Source organism: Centruroides vittatus, unplaced genomic scaffold (genome assembly GCF_030686945.1).
Source record: "Centruroides vittatus isolate TY-2023 unplaced genomic scaffold, ASM3068694v2 scaffold_149, whole genome shotgun sequence".
In the NCBI taxonomy this organism is placed as follows: domain Eukaryota; kingdom Metazoa; phylum Arthropoda; class Arachnida; order Scorpiones; family Buthidae; genus Centruroides; species Centruroides vittatus.
This window is the reverse complement of record NW_027122681.1, coordinates 1,265,928-1,280,782: the sequence shown is the minus strand read 5'-3', so window position 1 is coordinate 1,280,782 and position 14,855 is coordinate 1,265,928. Positions and strand designations below refer to the sequence as shown.

The 14,855-nt window shown below is 33.6% G+C and overlaps 1 protein-coding gene across 1 annotated transcript in view; it reads left to right on the top strand.

Annotated features, from left to right (window-relative positions):
• Positions 1–14,855, top strand: part of LOC136987313 (zinc finger MYM-type protein 3-like) — a 52,320-nt gene that overhangs the window by 10,979 nt on the left and 26,486 nt on the right. The gene's annotated exons all lie outside the window — the stretch shown is intronic.

The following is a 14,855-nucleotide window of genomic DNA, read 5'->3' as shown; positions in this document are numbered from 1 at the left end:
TTACACACCCGTGTTAAGTAATGAAAGCTGTCAAAAATACAACAAAAACTTCCTGTTTAACCCAATATAACCTTTACTTATTAACCATGGCATCCGAGATGGGAAGATTGTATCAATGGTTGGGTGAAAAAGGAACTTATCCCAAAGCATTAAAGTGGTATACATGTGTGGATGATCTGGCAGCCATGTTTAAGTTGCTGAAGTTGATGGTGTGTGACCAGTAAATGCAATTTTCATTTTATTATACAGTATTTATGTATTTTATTTATCGTTTTCATGTTTTAATTTATTATTTAGGGCATTTAATTCTGTTATTTTGACCTTAAAGTATGTGTATTTAAGTTTATCAAAATGTGTATTGTTTAGGGTCTTGGAATGGATTGATTCACTTTCTATTATTTCTAATGGAAAATATTGATCTGGAGTTCAAATGGTCTCCTGGAATGAATTAAATTTAAAGTATGAGATATCACTTTATTAAATTTATAACCACTGTGAAATAAAAGAAAACAAAAAGTTTTATTCAGTTAAATTTAAGAAGTTAATTTTTATATATATTTAAAAAACAAATGAAAGGAGAACTGAATCCAAGTCAGTAACTGCAGATGTTACTGATCATGCTGTGCTGCAATTGTCTTCAACCATTCACACTGACTACTACTAATTATGTATGTATTTCTTTTCAAGTTTTCTCCTTACATATTACTTATTCATACAAATAGATATGTGTGTAGTTTATTTATGCATATTTTAAGTAAATGTCTAACATAAAACAAATGAAAATTACCAGTTTTTTTTACTTTCCCGGTTGTTATACAGAGGGAAAGTATGGTAATCTGGCAAAAAATGACCTCCCTCCAGACTTTTACATCTTTTTACACACATCGAAATGTCGAGAAATGCAAAAAAAAATTTAGAGGTAATTTCTGTATATATGGGTGTGGGGGGGGCAAGTTTTTGTTTCACCCTGTTTCAAGCTTAATAACTCCTGTGCTTTTTGTTGAAAATTTCTGAAATTTTGCAGGGAGGTTTGTGTATTAGGGGGGTTTGAAGCTGTCAAATTTTGGTGATTAAAGGTCAATGGGATAGAGAGATAAAGGGGGTTGTGTGTACTTCCAATAGGGTTGGACTTAATGACGATTGTACTCTTAATTAGCATTATAATTTTTTTAAAACCCAGCCCTACCCTCAAAATTAAGCATTTTGCCATTTTATAATAGTTGAAAATATAACAAGTTTTTAAATAAAATATGATAGCAGATAGCGCAACCAAAATTTTAAATGTTGGATTTTTGTTATTTTTTTTTATTTAAATTATTTTTTGAAGAGAAATCATCTCACTTTTTCATAAGAATTATTTCAATAGAAGGTGAATTATCTTGACATTTCAGCACTTTCTTCATGAATGATTTATTTTTTTGTAATTTTTCTCTGTGACTTTTTGGTTTTCTGATGGTTGTTGTTCTATTTCTTTTTGACTGCTTTGATGATTTCATTGTCTGTTAACACTTCCTTCTGTAGAATATTGTCTCTTAAAAAACATTTATTGATGTCTCTTTCTTCCAAGCTTTAATTTCGGATAAATGTTTCAACTTGTTGAACAAAGCAATGTTGTTGTGGTCTGTCAGATCTTCGGCACATAGCTCTTTCTCCAGATAACAGATTGCAGTTAATTTTTAGTATCAGGCCACGACCTTACTAAAATTGAAGGCATTTTCTCAAAAGCAGATGCTAACATATAAAGAAAATTAATATCAGGTATGTAATTAAGGGCTAATGAGTTCTGTTTCTTCATTGATAGTCAATTATTGAAAGACGTTTTTTTTATGTACAGAAATATAAAAACAGCACTTTTATGTCATCAAAAGATAGATTGGTGGGATATGTTAGAGTATTGTCTAGGACAAGAACAGATTTTAACAGGATTTTAAATGGTTCTCTAAATAAAAAAAGAATCTATCCAAAATATTCTCTTAGGTTTATAGTAAACTGGTAGAGCAGTGTAGTTTACATTTTGAAATGTTCTTGGTTCGGCCATCTTACCTACAATGGAAAGGGAAAGTTTGTGACTTCCAGCAAGAAGGTGGTTTTATTCATTTTGAAACTACATTCATTGCCATAGAAATTAATGCACCAAGAATAAGTTGTATCACTACGAAACTGCAGATAAGTCTGAAGAAGATATGGAAATGATTAAAAAACCAAATGTAGAAAAACAACTATACCAATAACACTATACCTTACACACTTTTCTAGCAAAAGTTTAATCAAAACAAATGTTTTCTTCCCCATTCAGAGGTCTGCCTCAGGCTACAAAACATATTCAGTTACAAATTAAAGAAGAGAACTGAGTTCTAATGGTAGAACTATAATGCTTATTTTTAAAGTTATAAATTGGGGTCAAAAACATGTTTTGATTAAACTTTGCTGGAAAAGCATGTGAAGTGTAGTGTTATTGAAATGATTAGAGTTATAGCATGATGGCTCATTGCATAATGACAGCAGAGGTGTTGTTAGTATGTCCCCCTTGGTCTATAAAAAAGTGCACAAAGGCATCCTGTCTGTAGTTTACCTGTTGCAGATGGATGCTGTATCACTAGAGATGCCTTTTCATCACAATCAACGACCATATAAACAACTAACCAAGTTTGAGAGGGGATGGATCAAAGGGTTGAGAGAAGCCAGATGGTCTTCTTGTTGAATAGCTCACCACCTAGGCTGTTCTGACAACACTGTGAAGAGGTATTGGGACTAGTGGACAAGAGAGAGCTCACACACATTTCACTCAGGCTTAGGATGCCCTTGGCAGACCACTAACCGAGAGAACTGCCTGGTCCTCAAAAGCACACACAGTGCCAACCATATTGTTGTCCACTATCCAGACACAGGTGGCACCATTACATTCCTGTGTCTTACCATACCATTTTGAAGTGCCTGGGTGAGGAACATTTGTTATCATGTCCATTACATGTGCTGCCATTGATAGACACCCACTATTGTCTCTGTTTGGAGTGGTGTCACTCCCAAGGGGAGTGGATCGCAATGAAATGGAACCAGGCCGTCTATGGCAATGAATCCAGATTCTGTTTGGATCACTGACGAGGGCTGTGTTTGTGTCTGGAGGCTGTTGATAAAGGCCTCAGTCCTGCCTACTCTTTAGAGCAGCACACTTCCCCCACAGCTGGTGTGATGGTCTGGGGTGCCATCGCATTTAACAGCCGGTCACCTCTAGTAGTGATCCAAGGATCACGACAGCCCAGTAGTATGTTAGTGACATCCTGAAGCCACATGTGTTGCCTCTTGTGGCAGGGATCCCTAGATCCATTTTCCTAAAGGCCAAAGCTTGATCACTCACAGCAAGAATATCACAGGACTGCCTCCACCACATTGTCACACTCCCCTAATTTGTCATCAGTCGAACATGTCTGGGACGTCAAGTTGGACAGCCTAGGAGTTTGGCCAAACTGGAGGACCACTTGCAGAACTTTTGATTGAAATGCCGCACATCACAATATGGCACCTATATGTCTCTATGTCGCCCGAATCACTTTGTGTATTCATGCTAGAGGTGGCCCAACAGGGTACTAGAACTTCCTTTCATTTGTACTTTTATCTGCAATAAATAATCCTTTTGCTTTTATTTTGTAATTACTTACTTTTATCATCATTACACTTGCGTATATAGTTTTGTTTGATTTTGACAACTTCTCCTTGGTGCGCTAATTTTTATGGCAATGAGTGTAGTAATGCATGTTCCTTGTGATGCTACTATCATTTTTGATAAAGTTTAAAATTTTTTGTGTGTAAACGTCTAAAAATTTTTTGGAAAAATTCACTTGAGCTTGTTGCAGCTTGCAGCTTGTTGACCTGCTGACAATTTTTTGTAACAAACACTTAGATAATGAATTCAATGGCACTTTTTTTTTCATTGTAAAAGTCATTTCTTTCCGGCCAAGAATTCTTCTCTGCTATTGATCTCATGCAAGCGTAAAATTGTTTATATAAAATTTGTGTTAAATGTGTTGTTTTGCATGAATTGATAACGCGTCCATGATGATTTCATTTTTTTTTTTTTGTTGTTGTTTTTTCTTTTGCTTATTCACATTATACCTGTTTGATAGCACATTTTCTTACATCCAGTTCATTATATATTTGTTTTATAGATTCTCCATTATCAATAGATTCCTACACTTTGTATAAAGTATTGAAACAAAACTACAGTAGAGCATCGATTATCCAACTCAATTGGAGACTGGGGTTGGTCGGATAACTGAAAAGTATGAAAAAATACATTATTAGTATAGTATATTAGTATATCGCTATTAACCTACTTCGCGTTGAATTTTCATCGATGTTAAGCCTAACAAAATTTTTTTTAAAATAGTAATTGTCTCTATTGTGTTGTTAAAAATTATTTCTTTATTTTGCACAAAATAAATACAGTACTGTACTGTATATTGAAAAATATAAAACAAAAAAATATATATTCGGATTACATATTTTACATAAAGTAGACCTATACAGGCAGTCCTCTACTTACGAACATTCGACTTACAAACTTTCAAAGTTACGAACAAAGCCGACAGATGGCGGGTTAAAGTGCAGTTGGTTATTTTTTATGTATAGTCAAGTTTATTTTTGAAGTTTTACGTTAAAACATTTACAGTACATATGTATGTACTGTACATTTGTAGTTGTTTTAAATGTTTTAATAAATAATGTACTTGATTTGAATTTATACTTTCCTTTAACAATCTTAATTCAACATTATTCAAGTAGCCTAAATATTACATAATTGTAAAAACAACGTTGTATTTGAGTTTTTGCGCCAAACATCGTCTTTTCGAGTTACGAACTTTTCGACTTGTGAACGACCGCTACGAACGGATTAAGTTCGTAAGTAGAGAACTTACTGTACATTAGAAAAAGAAGTCCAAAATTTTCTTTTTCTTCACAGCAAAAAACGAGTGTCAGACTCGTTTTTTGCTGCTAAATCTTGCACACGTTTTAAAAACAGCAATTAGATAGCGTCGTTAAATAAAATTAAGCCTCATTTAAATACTGGCCTCCCTTTCATGGTCGAGCCAATGTTGCCAGCTAAAACACGCAAAAATTTAACAAAAATAATAATAAAGTAGCCAAGACATAGCCAAATATTGTAGCGCCACATCACTAGCGGACATTTGAATTTGCCGACTAGAACGCGGTCGGTTAACCGATGTGACGGTTAATCGGGGGTCGGATAATCAATGCTCTACTGTAGTACCTAGCCTAATGACATGTTCATTAAATGTCAAAAATGTTAGCTTTAAAGGTGGTCAAGATAGATTTTATGGAAACATTTATGGAGTTTAGATTTTAAAAAGACTGTTTGATATGAGAATGTTCCAAGTGAAAATGGTTGAATGAAGAATTCAATTTATGAATGTTCAGAAAAATCTAAATGTAAAAATGGTTAATGTTTGAATGTTCCATTTAGTAATGAATTTTTGTAAGTGTAGCATCCTGATGATGGAACAAAGCTCTGAAAACACTTGGTTATTGGTTCATTTTTGTATACATGAATGCCCTAAATAAAGCAGTTTTTGTTTTGAGAAGTCAGAGTAGAACTTTTGTTTGATTGACATAGTACTGAAACAAAACTAATTTCTTTTCCAATTGTTTTAGCCTGTTATTTTGAATTAGTATAATTTAAGAAAAAAGATACATATTGTAATAAAAATTTTGGTTTTACAAATTTAAAGCAGTTAAGGCAAACCCTGAATACACAGATAAATTTTCTGAATTCTTTGTTATTTGAGAATAAAAATCAATGACAATTAATAGGATTTATACTTATTTAAGAACTATTTAACTATACAAAATTCAGCATCAAGATGGATATGTACCTTACTGGATAAAAAGGTTCTGAAAGGGTTATATATACAAAGTTCCAGTATCCAATAGTGTAAGCATCAAGATGTTAGCACATTACCATATTTTACGGACTATAAAGGTTGATTTACACACAACAGTGACGTGCCGGCACAGTGACCGTTTGGTGCATAAACATCGATAAATATCGCACATAGCCAATTAGAGTTTCATCTACTACACGTGATCTGTATTCTGTCAATCATACAAGTGTCGTACATGAAATTCTGATTGGCTATGTGTGGTATTTATCGATGCTTACTGCACTGACCCAGCACGTCACTGTTGTGTGTAAATAGACCCTAAGATGCACTTTTTTCTTTGAAAAATTGCCTCCAAAATTTAGGTGCGTCTTATAGTCCGTAAAATATGGTATATGGAAATTGTCAGAAACAAGAGATACAGACACTTATGGTTAATGCTCCTGAAATATTTAGAATTATATATTGTTTTTTCAAGATTTGTAGTGCCATTTTGTTTTTAATTGAATAATGCGTGTTCTTGTTCAGTTTTTTAAATGATAAAGTCATAAGTGAAAAATTATTTCTACAATTTTTTTGTTTTAATATATATCTCAAAAGCAATAGAAATAAAAGTGTGAATAGAACTAAGGAGTAATTTTGCTTTTTGATTCGGGAAAGGAATGTATAAAAATTGTAAAGATGCGATTACATGTGTAATTTCACATGACTAATCTACGGCAGCATATACCCCATAGAAAATGCCTAGAACAAAAATAAAACCTTTGCATAATCCAAATCATTGTATACTCCATGCCTTCAAAGCAGCCTTCATGCCAGCTTTCATTCTTTAAGTGAGGTTTGCTGGTAGGCAGTTTAGAAGGTTTGTAGAATTTGGAAGAATCATAGAATCATAGATGTAATATAAATAATCAAGTCTGAGTGTTCTATAATAAACAACATTCAAATAACACCGGAGTCAACAGCGTACCTTGAATTGTTGCTGGTGTGAGTTGCATGTTCAAGGTATGTTGTTGTTCTATAATAATATAATCATTAAATGCTAGATTATTTGGCTATATTCTGGCTAACTAATAATTTAGCCAGAACAAAGTCAAATATTAATAAATATTTGTTGATTTAATTGAGTCTAAATGTCTAATTATAAAATAAGTGATGATGATGATGATAAATGCTAAAATAAACTCAAAATTATTTTCTATTTAATTTTTTTCTAATACTAAATATAGCACAAGTTGGAGAGTTGATTGCTCAGCTGTCAGATTTAAATTTATTCTACAGCAGCTTCTTGTTATATCTCGCATGTTGGGGAGAAACCGAATGAGTGATATAACCACTCTAGCTACCTGTTTGTCTAGTTTCAATCGTCCTGCAGACTTGCTTCTTTGTGGATGGTATTTCATATAATGATAGTTTAAAGGTAATTATGGAATAAGGTAATATTTCTTTGCCAGTAGAAGTTCATTGGCAACCAATTTTTTAAAAATTACTGGCTAAATAGCTTTTATATTTGGAATTTAAAAAAAAAAAAAAGACAGTGCAATATATCCAAATGAGCCATTAATAAGGGGTTACTGTACTATTGTCTTCTAATTTGAAGTTACTAAATAGTATTTTAAAGAAATGTTCATTTAATTAATATAAAATGGATTTATATATTATATAGCAGGGGTGGCCAACTTTTGTGTACATAAGATCTACTTTTTATCTTAAAAATGTGTCGCAATCAACTTGTTGTCATAGCCGTAGTAAGTGGGGAGGGGGAGGTGTGAAATACATACTATGTTTATACACTGTGTTTCAGTACAAGGTGCACTCCCACGAGCTATGGGTAGATAAGCAAAATATATGTTCAAAACTATTTTTTATTTTTTAAATCACTTATTAAGTTTTCGAGATATAGGCTCATAAAGAAAATAAATTTCCAGACCCAACTTTTGATATTTGCAGCTACGAGTTAATTCCCTACAGGCAGTACCTAAAATATTCGATTTTTTGACACTTTTTCAAGATAGATTTTTAGTAACTTAAAATATAATATAATTTTTTTTAATCAATTGCAATGTATAAGTTGTGGTACTATTTGTTCATAAATACGAAAAAGTTGTTACAAAAATGCACAGTATGGCTGATAATTTGATTAAGATTTCCCTTTTGCAATTTTTTTTTGGGCCACAAAAATTTATCATGGAAGAATGATATAAGAATTTTAGACTTATTTTTTGCTAATCTATCAATAGCTTGCGGGAGTGCACCTCGTACCGAAACACCCTGTATATTTACCTACATAAAAAAACAACATAATTATTTAACGGGCCAAAATACTCACGTTCGGGGGAATTAAAACAACACGAGTAATTATTAGCAATATTTATTAATTCAAATTAGCTACAGATAAAGACAGATTTAGAATTTATTTTATTACCTTAACATTAATGGGAGGACTGAGTTTGCATGTGTCTAACCAAGGAATCATAATTTGGTGTATATCCCGACAAAGATAATAATAGTCTTTAGTATGGGAATCAGTCACGACAGAACGTTGTTTAGTCTTTGTTAACTTTAAGTACGAAAATGCCGATTCACACAGGTATGTAGATCCGAAACAAGACTAAATATATTCGCTACATTTGGTGATACTGGGATATTTTTCTCGGTTGACGTATTTCCAAAAATCATCTTCAAATTTTCTGGCTCGTGAGATTAAATCAATTTGTAAAATTATAATTCATTTTCTAATGCCTTTTGCTCCATATAAAATATGTCTGAAATTTTTTGGCTAATGCATTTCACACTTAAATTTTTTTTTAAAAGGAAAAGATATAAATTCCACAATTTAAATTTTTCAAAATCTTCGAATCTTACCTAAAAATCTTCAATTACTTTTTGGATTTCTGTAATGTATTTGTTGATCTTATAATTAATATTTTAATGTTTTTGTAGGTTATCTGCCATATTTGGAAAATGATTCAGATAAACTTCTACATGCAAAGAAGACCGGGATGAAATCATTCATGTACCTGGAACCTGTTACCGGTGTGGGTGATATGACAGATAAATATATCTCAAACATTTTCAAACAATAATAGTTCTTTCTCAGGCGATACAAAAAACAAGCGACAGAACATGGAACAAAATAGAACACGAATATTTAAAACTATCAGGTAGGCCCAGCATTGCTCAGGCAAAAGTAACGATAGCGAAGATTAAGATTATGACGTTATAGTCAACCTTACCTGTTTTCACAGAATGCAAGAATTGGGTCTTCCTGTTTCCAGACTAATTAGAGAATTTTTAGATGGGTCTAAAAATAAGTTTGATTTTCTGCAAAAAACGAAAAAAACTGCATCTGCGTCTTGCACGTGGCTTTCTCTTAACACTTCCATTGTTGATGGAAGTGTTAAGCCTTAATCCTGTGTCTCCCTGTGGGGAGGAATTTCGAAAAATCCCTTCTTAGTGTGCGTTCTCGAGACGTACCCTAACTGTGTACCAAATTTCAACTTTCAACTCCTAACCGCTTGGGCTCTGCGCTGATTATTATTATTATTATTATCATTATCATCATCATCAACTCATCTCGATTATATATATATAGATTAGAATCAAATCCATGTCTTGTGCAAGAATGTTGTATTGAACATGTGCATTTCCTGTGGGTAGTCTGTGATTAAAGATCGGTGTCCAAGAGGGCCTGCCAGGCAACGGACAAATTCAGCTCCTCTTTGTAATTTATGCAGGTGGTGTTACGGCTAGTTTTATAAATGGAAATAGTCTCCAACCATCTCAGGTGCTCAGGGAGAGGCGAAGTGATGATGATCCTCGCTTGGTTGAAGGTGGCCTTGATGTCAGGGTCAGTTGTGTAAACAGCAAGAGCCATAGTGTTCCTCCCATGCCGAACATCTGCAGTGTGCTCACATATTCTAACTCTCAAGGAGCGTTTGGTGGAACCGATGTAAATAAGGTCCCTATCACACCTGTGGTCCTTAAGAGGGATGGAGTAAATGCCTGGAAGTCTGTTCTGATTGGGAGAGTCTTTCCCGTTGTGGAGGATGTCCAAGATGGTCGGACATCTGTATGTGATCCGAAAGTGGCATTTGTTGGCAATCTCCATATATAACGATTTAATGTATGGATTAAATGTGATGGGGACACGTGTTTCATCTTCTGGTCGGTTGTCACGATGGATGTGGATGGCAGACACATGTACAGAGTGGTGGTACTGATTAATCAACCTATGGATCAGATTGGGGTACCCATGGTTGGTTGTCATGCATTTAATATAAGATAATTTGGTGGCTAGAGCTTGCGGAATGGAGGAATGCGAAAATGCCTTCCTGTTTAAAGCGTTAAATGCGGCAGTCTTGTACTGGAATGGGTCACATGACCAAATCGGGATGTAAAGGGAGACCCGTACCCGGTTTACAGTAGACTGAGGTGTGGACCATCAACCCTTCGATTTTGATGTTTAGGTCTAAGAAGTGGGCCTCCTTGCTGTTAGCCTGTTTGATCTCTACGGTTAGCCATATGGGCTGTCATTAATCAATACCACAAATGCCGTCACGTCCAGTACATTTTTCCATAGGATGATGATGTACCTTTTATATAAAATGATGTTTGGAAGAAACTGTGGCAGGATCTTGTGTTCCAACTGTCTGATGACCATTTTGCATAAGTCTCCAGATACTGGGCTCCCCATGGGGACCCTCTTTTTTGCATGTAAACAGTTCCATTGAACAGAAAAAACAAATTATAGCATATCAGGTGGGCCATCTCTAGTATCTGTTGGTTTAAGGTGTGATCTCCAACAATACCGTGGATTCGATTCGATTCGATTCTAATTTTAAATATTCATGTTCTATTTTGTTCTATGTTTCGTCGCTTGTTTTTTGTATCACCTGAGGAAGAACTATTATTGTTCGAAAGCGTTTGCGATATATTTATCTGTCGTATCACCCACACCAGTAACAGGTTCCAGGTACGTGATTGATTTCATCCTGGTCTTCTTTGCATGTAGAAGATCCTTAACTTTATCCATCAAATTCCAAATTGAGAAAACAATCTGTTATGTAAAGCTAAAAAATGTCTCTCCAGATAACCCTTTTTAGCAATGGCTATCGAGGTAAGGCATATTACGCAACAACATTTATCATTCACCATTGTAAAAAAGTAATTGAGTTCCCATTCTTCATGAAAATGATAAGTTTTCAATTTTTTTGGTTCACTACTCATGTTCATGGGTATACTAAAATGCAAAAGAAATATGACAATTTAAAGAATAAATATTGAATTAAATGAAAATTTCTTAGAAAATTAAAAAACTCATGAACTGTGGTAATTAACTCCGTTGATGACCGCAGTTTAGAGGTCTGTTGCCGAGAACGCTCACTTATCAAGTAAATAGATAGGTAAGAAAAGCCACAATTTAATTTAAAACATAAAGAAAAGGTACTTACATTTTAAACAGAAGAAAATTTGAAACTTAACATTGTCACTGTGGATAAATAATATTGATTAATAATAATAATAATGTTAATACCAAAGTAAAGAAGCTACCGTATGACAGTACCAAATATTCAAGCTAAATGGCTGTTTTTTTTATGAGTCAAGTTTTAACTGCATGAATACTGTTGTGTTTGCATGTTACATTCCATGCATTGTGTTTGGTTACAAATGTAACAGATTAAGTCAAGACATCGCGAGCGATCGACCAAAATTGGCTTCGTGATCGACTTGTTGGCCACCCCTGCTATATAGTTTAAATGGTAGCGACATCTTTAGTTTTAATTTAGATGGCAGAAAGTAATGCTTTTATGCATAAATAAGTAGGAACATTGCAGTCAAGTTAGGGATGTGTTTTAAATGCATATAATTATTTTGTCAAACTTTACTTTGTAGAAGTAAATAAAAAGCAATAAATTTGACAGTCAGTCTCTAAATAGTTTTCAGAAATGAGGGGAATTAACCAGAAATTGGTCAGCTTTTAAAGATAAAAGTTTAAGTAAGTGTGAGTAATAAAAATGGTTTGGTGCACAGAAAATGAGTGGGAGAGATCTAAAAGTGCATCATGCATGTAGATATGAGGTTCCTACACCAATATAGACATTTGCATAGGCCAACCGCTTGAGCCTGAGTGAAATTGTCAATAAAACGTCAGACCTTAAACACATCTCTGGTGATTGTGATAGATGAATGTGTTGGTGGCGCACACAAGAATTTCACATCTTTCTGAAGAATTTCTTAGTTATTTAAGCATAGGAAAACTGTTTGATAACAAATTAATAACAGTACACTATATGTACAAAGAACAAACAATTCATTAAGACTGAGTACTCTTTCTGGAGTTATATATAATTACATTGGGTTACTTTTCCACGCAATTATATTTAATCAATCACTAAATAATTTGTCACTAGAAGAAGGCATTAGGTGCTATCTATTATTGGGCTTTGTGAGATTTGTTTATGTGTGTGTGTGTGTGTGTGTGTGTGTGTGTGTGTGTACTCAGTTACATATGGTGCCGACTGGGGATGCCTTCAGCACCCTTGTCTTATAAACTCATACCATATACTGGGTTGAGCAATGGCTGGCTGAGTACCATGAGTAGGAGTTTATAGGACGAGAGTGCTGAAGGCATCCCCAGTTGGCACCATATGTAACTGAGGATGGGTATATCATATTTAAATATGTCTGGAAGAGGAGATCAGACTGGAGGCTCAGGTAGTGTAACTGGCAATGCATCTGCACTGTAAGCAGGAGTTGCAGGTTTGAGTCATACTCCGGGATGATTCTTTTCTTCCAGAATATTTAAATTATTTAATAAATATTAATTTAATTATAATTATTAAATTTAATAAGAGATGACACCTAATGCCTCTCTCTAGTGACAAATTATTTAGTAATTAATTAAATATAAATGCAGAAGAGCAGTTCAATGTAATCTGGTGGTTGTTTTGGCTTAACAAAGTTATTGGGTTTTGTGAGGTTTATATGTGTATGTATGTATATATATATAATAAACTAACTACCATGCTGTGGGAGATGTTTGCATCTCTTCATTTAGGCATAAGTAATTAATCTCCTTCCTATAAATCTCCACTTTCTTCACAGTTACAAGACATTACATGGGTGACCTGATTCTTCAATTACCTTACTAGAGAAGTAAAACTTTCAGATGCAATAAATGGAACTTTTCTATTGCAAATTAAGCAGCATACTTTAATTATTCATAAATTACAAAATTAATTTTTCCAGATTCAAGAAGGTTTGTGCAGGGAAGACAGTTCCCACAGCATGGAAATTTATTATACAGAGTGGGCCAGCGAAAACGAAACGGCAGAGTGTTCGTGTTCGTCCAAGCAAATCACTCGGACAGGTCGATTTTACTCTCGAGGGGACATCTTATGCAATAAAGTTTTTGCGATTCTGAATATTAACTAAACAAACATTTTTTTCGAAATAAATGTTTGTTTAGTTAATACAAAATAAATGAGTTTTTAAAATTTATTGTTGTCTGTTGTATTCAGAATCGCAAAAACTTTATTTAAAAAGATGTCCCCTCGAGAGTAAAATCGACCTGTCCAAGCGATTTGCTTGGACGAACACGAACACTTTGCCATTTCGTTTTCGCTGGCCCACCCTGTATATAAATTCAGAAAGAGTATTTGGTCTTAATGAATTGTCTGGGTTTTGTACATATTGTGTACTGTTATTAATTTATTGGTAAGATTTTGTCCACAGTTATATTAATTTTACATAGAATATGATGTTATCTGTTAAGAGTTTCATCAACCAATTTGTAAAATATATAATGTAGATTACTTCTTTTCCTTAAATGAGAAATGTAAAAATAGTGCTTCAATAGAGGATCTTTTATTTAAAGTATTTTTATAACTATGAGTCATAGTTTGGATTTGTCATGACGATAGAAATAAAGCACAATCGATGATGTTGATGTCAGTGTCGTCAATGTAAATTTTTTGTAAAGGAATTTTTCGGTTTGTGACTGTCTTATTAATCTTCTTATTGTTTTGAACTTGTTTATGTGATTTTCATTTGAAAATTACATGTACAGTACAGTAAAAACTCGATATAACAGACTTTGCGTTATTACAGACAGCTGATGTTGGTCTGGTTGGAGGTATAGGAAAATTAGAAGAAAACTCACTTGCAGAATCCATTATAACAGATTCTCACTATTACAGACTATTTTTCGAGTCCTGAAGTCCACTGTCCTTTTCTTATTATGGACTTTTCATTCGCTATTTTATTTTGTTGCAGTCATCACTTTATTTATTTTGTAGTAGTCGTCGTTTTATTTAGTTTGTTTCCAAAAAATAAATGCAAAAGTAATGTAAAATTCATTTTTTAACAATCCATGTAGATTTTAACATTACATCTAGTTTGTTTCATTTTTTGATTAATTTTGGTTTTGTTTTCTGTGTGTGATGGGTCTTGGATTTGTTGTGTAAAGCAAAGCTGTGGATCGTAAAAGAAAATGAAAAGCTGTAGACTTATATTTTAGATTTATCGATAGATATATTGCTTTTACAAGTTTAATAAAAATCATGCTTACATACTTTACAACTGAAATTTTGTCCACAATATCAATACAATAATGGATGAGTTGATATTACTACACTGAGTGGCCAAAAACTTAGAGACACTCCTTATTTGAAAGTAAACCTGTCCAATAGTGATGTAACAATGTAGAGTTGCTTATATAAGGAATGCTTAGCTTCAGTCAACGTAGTTAATTCAGAAGTTAATGTCAAAATGGGTAAGATGGAAGATTTAAGTGACTTTGAACAAGGGATGATCATCGATGTAAGAAGAGCTGATGCCAGCACCTCTGAAACAACAACTTTTTTAGGATTTTCTTGCCCAACAGTATCTCGGGTGTTTAGGGAGTGGCAGTTGAGGAAAAAAACTCCAAGTGATAAGAACAATTCTGGTTGAGAAAGG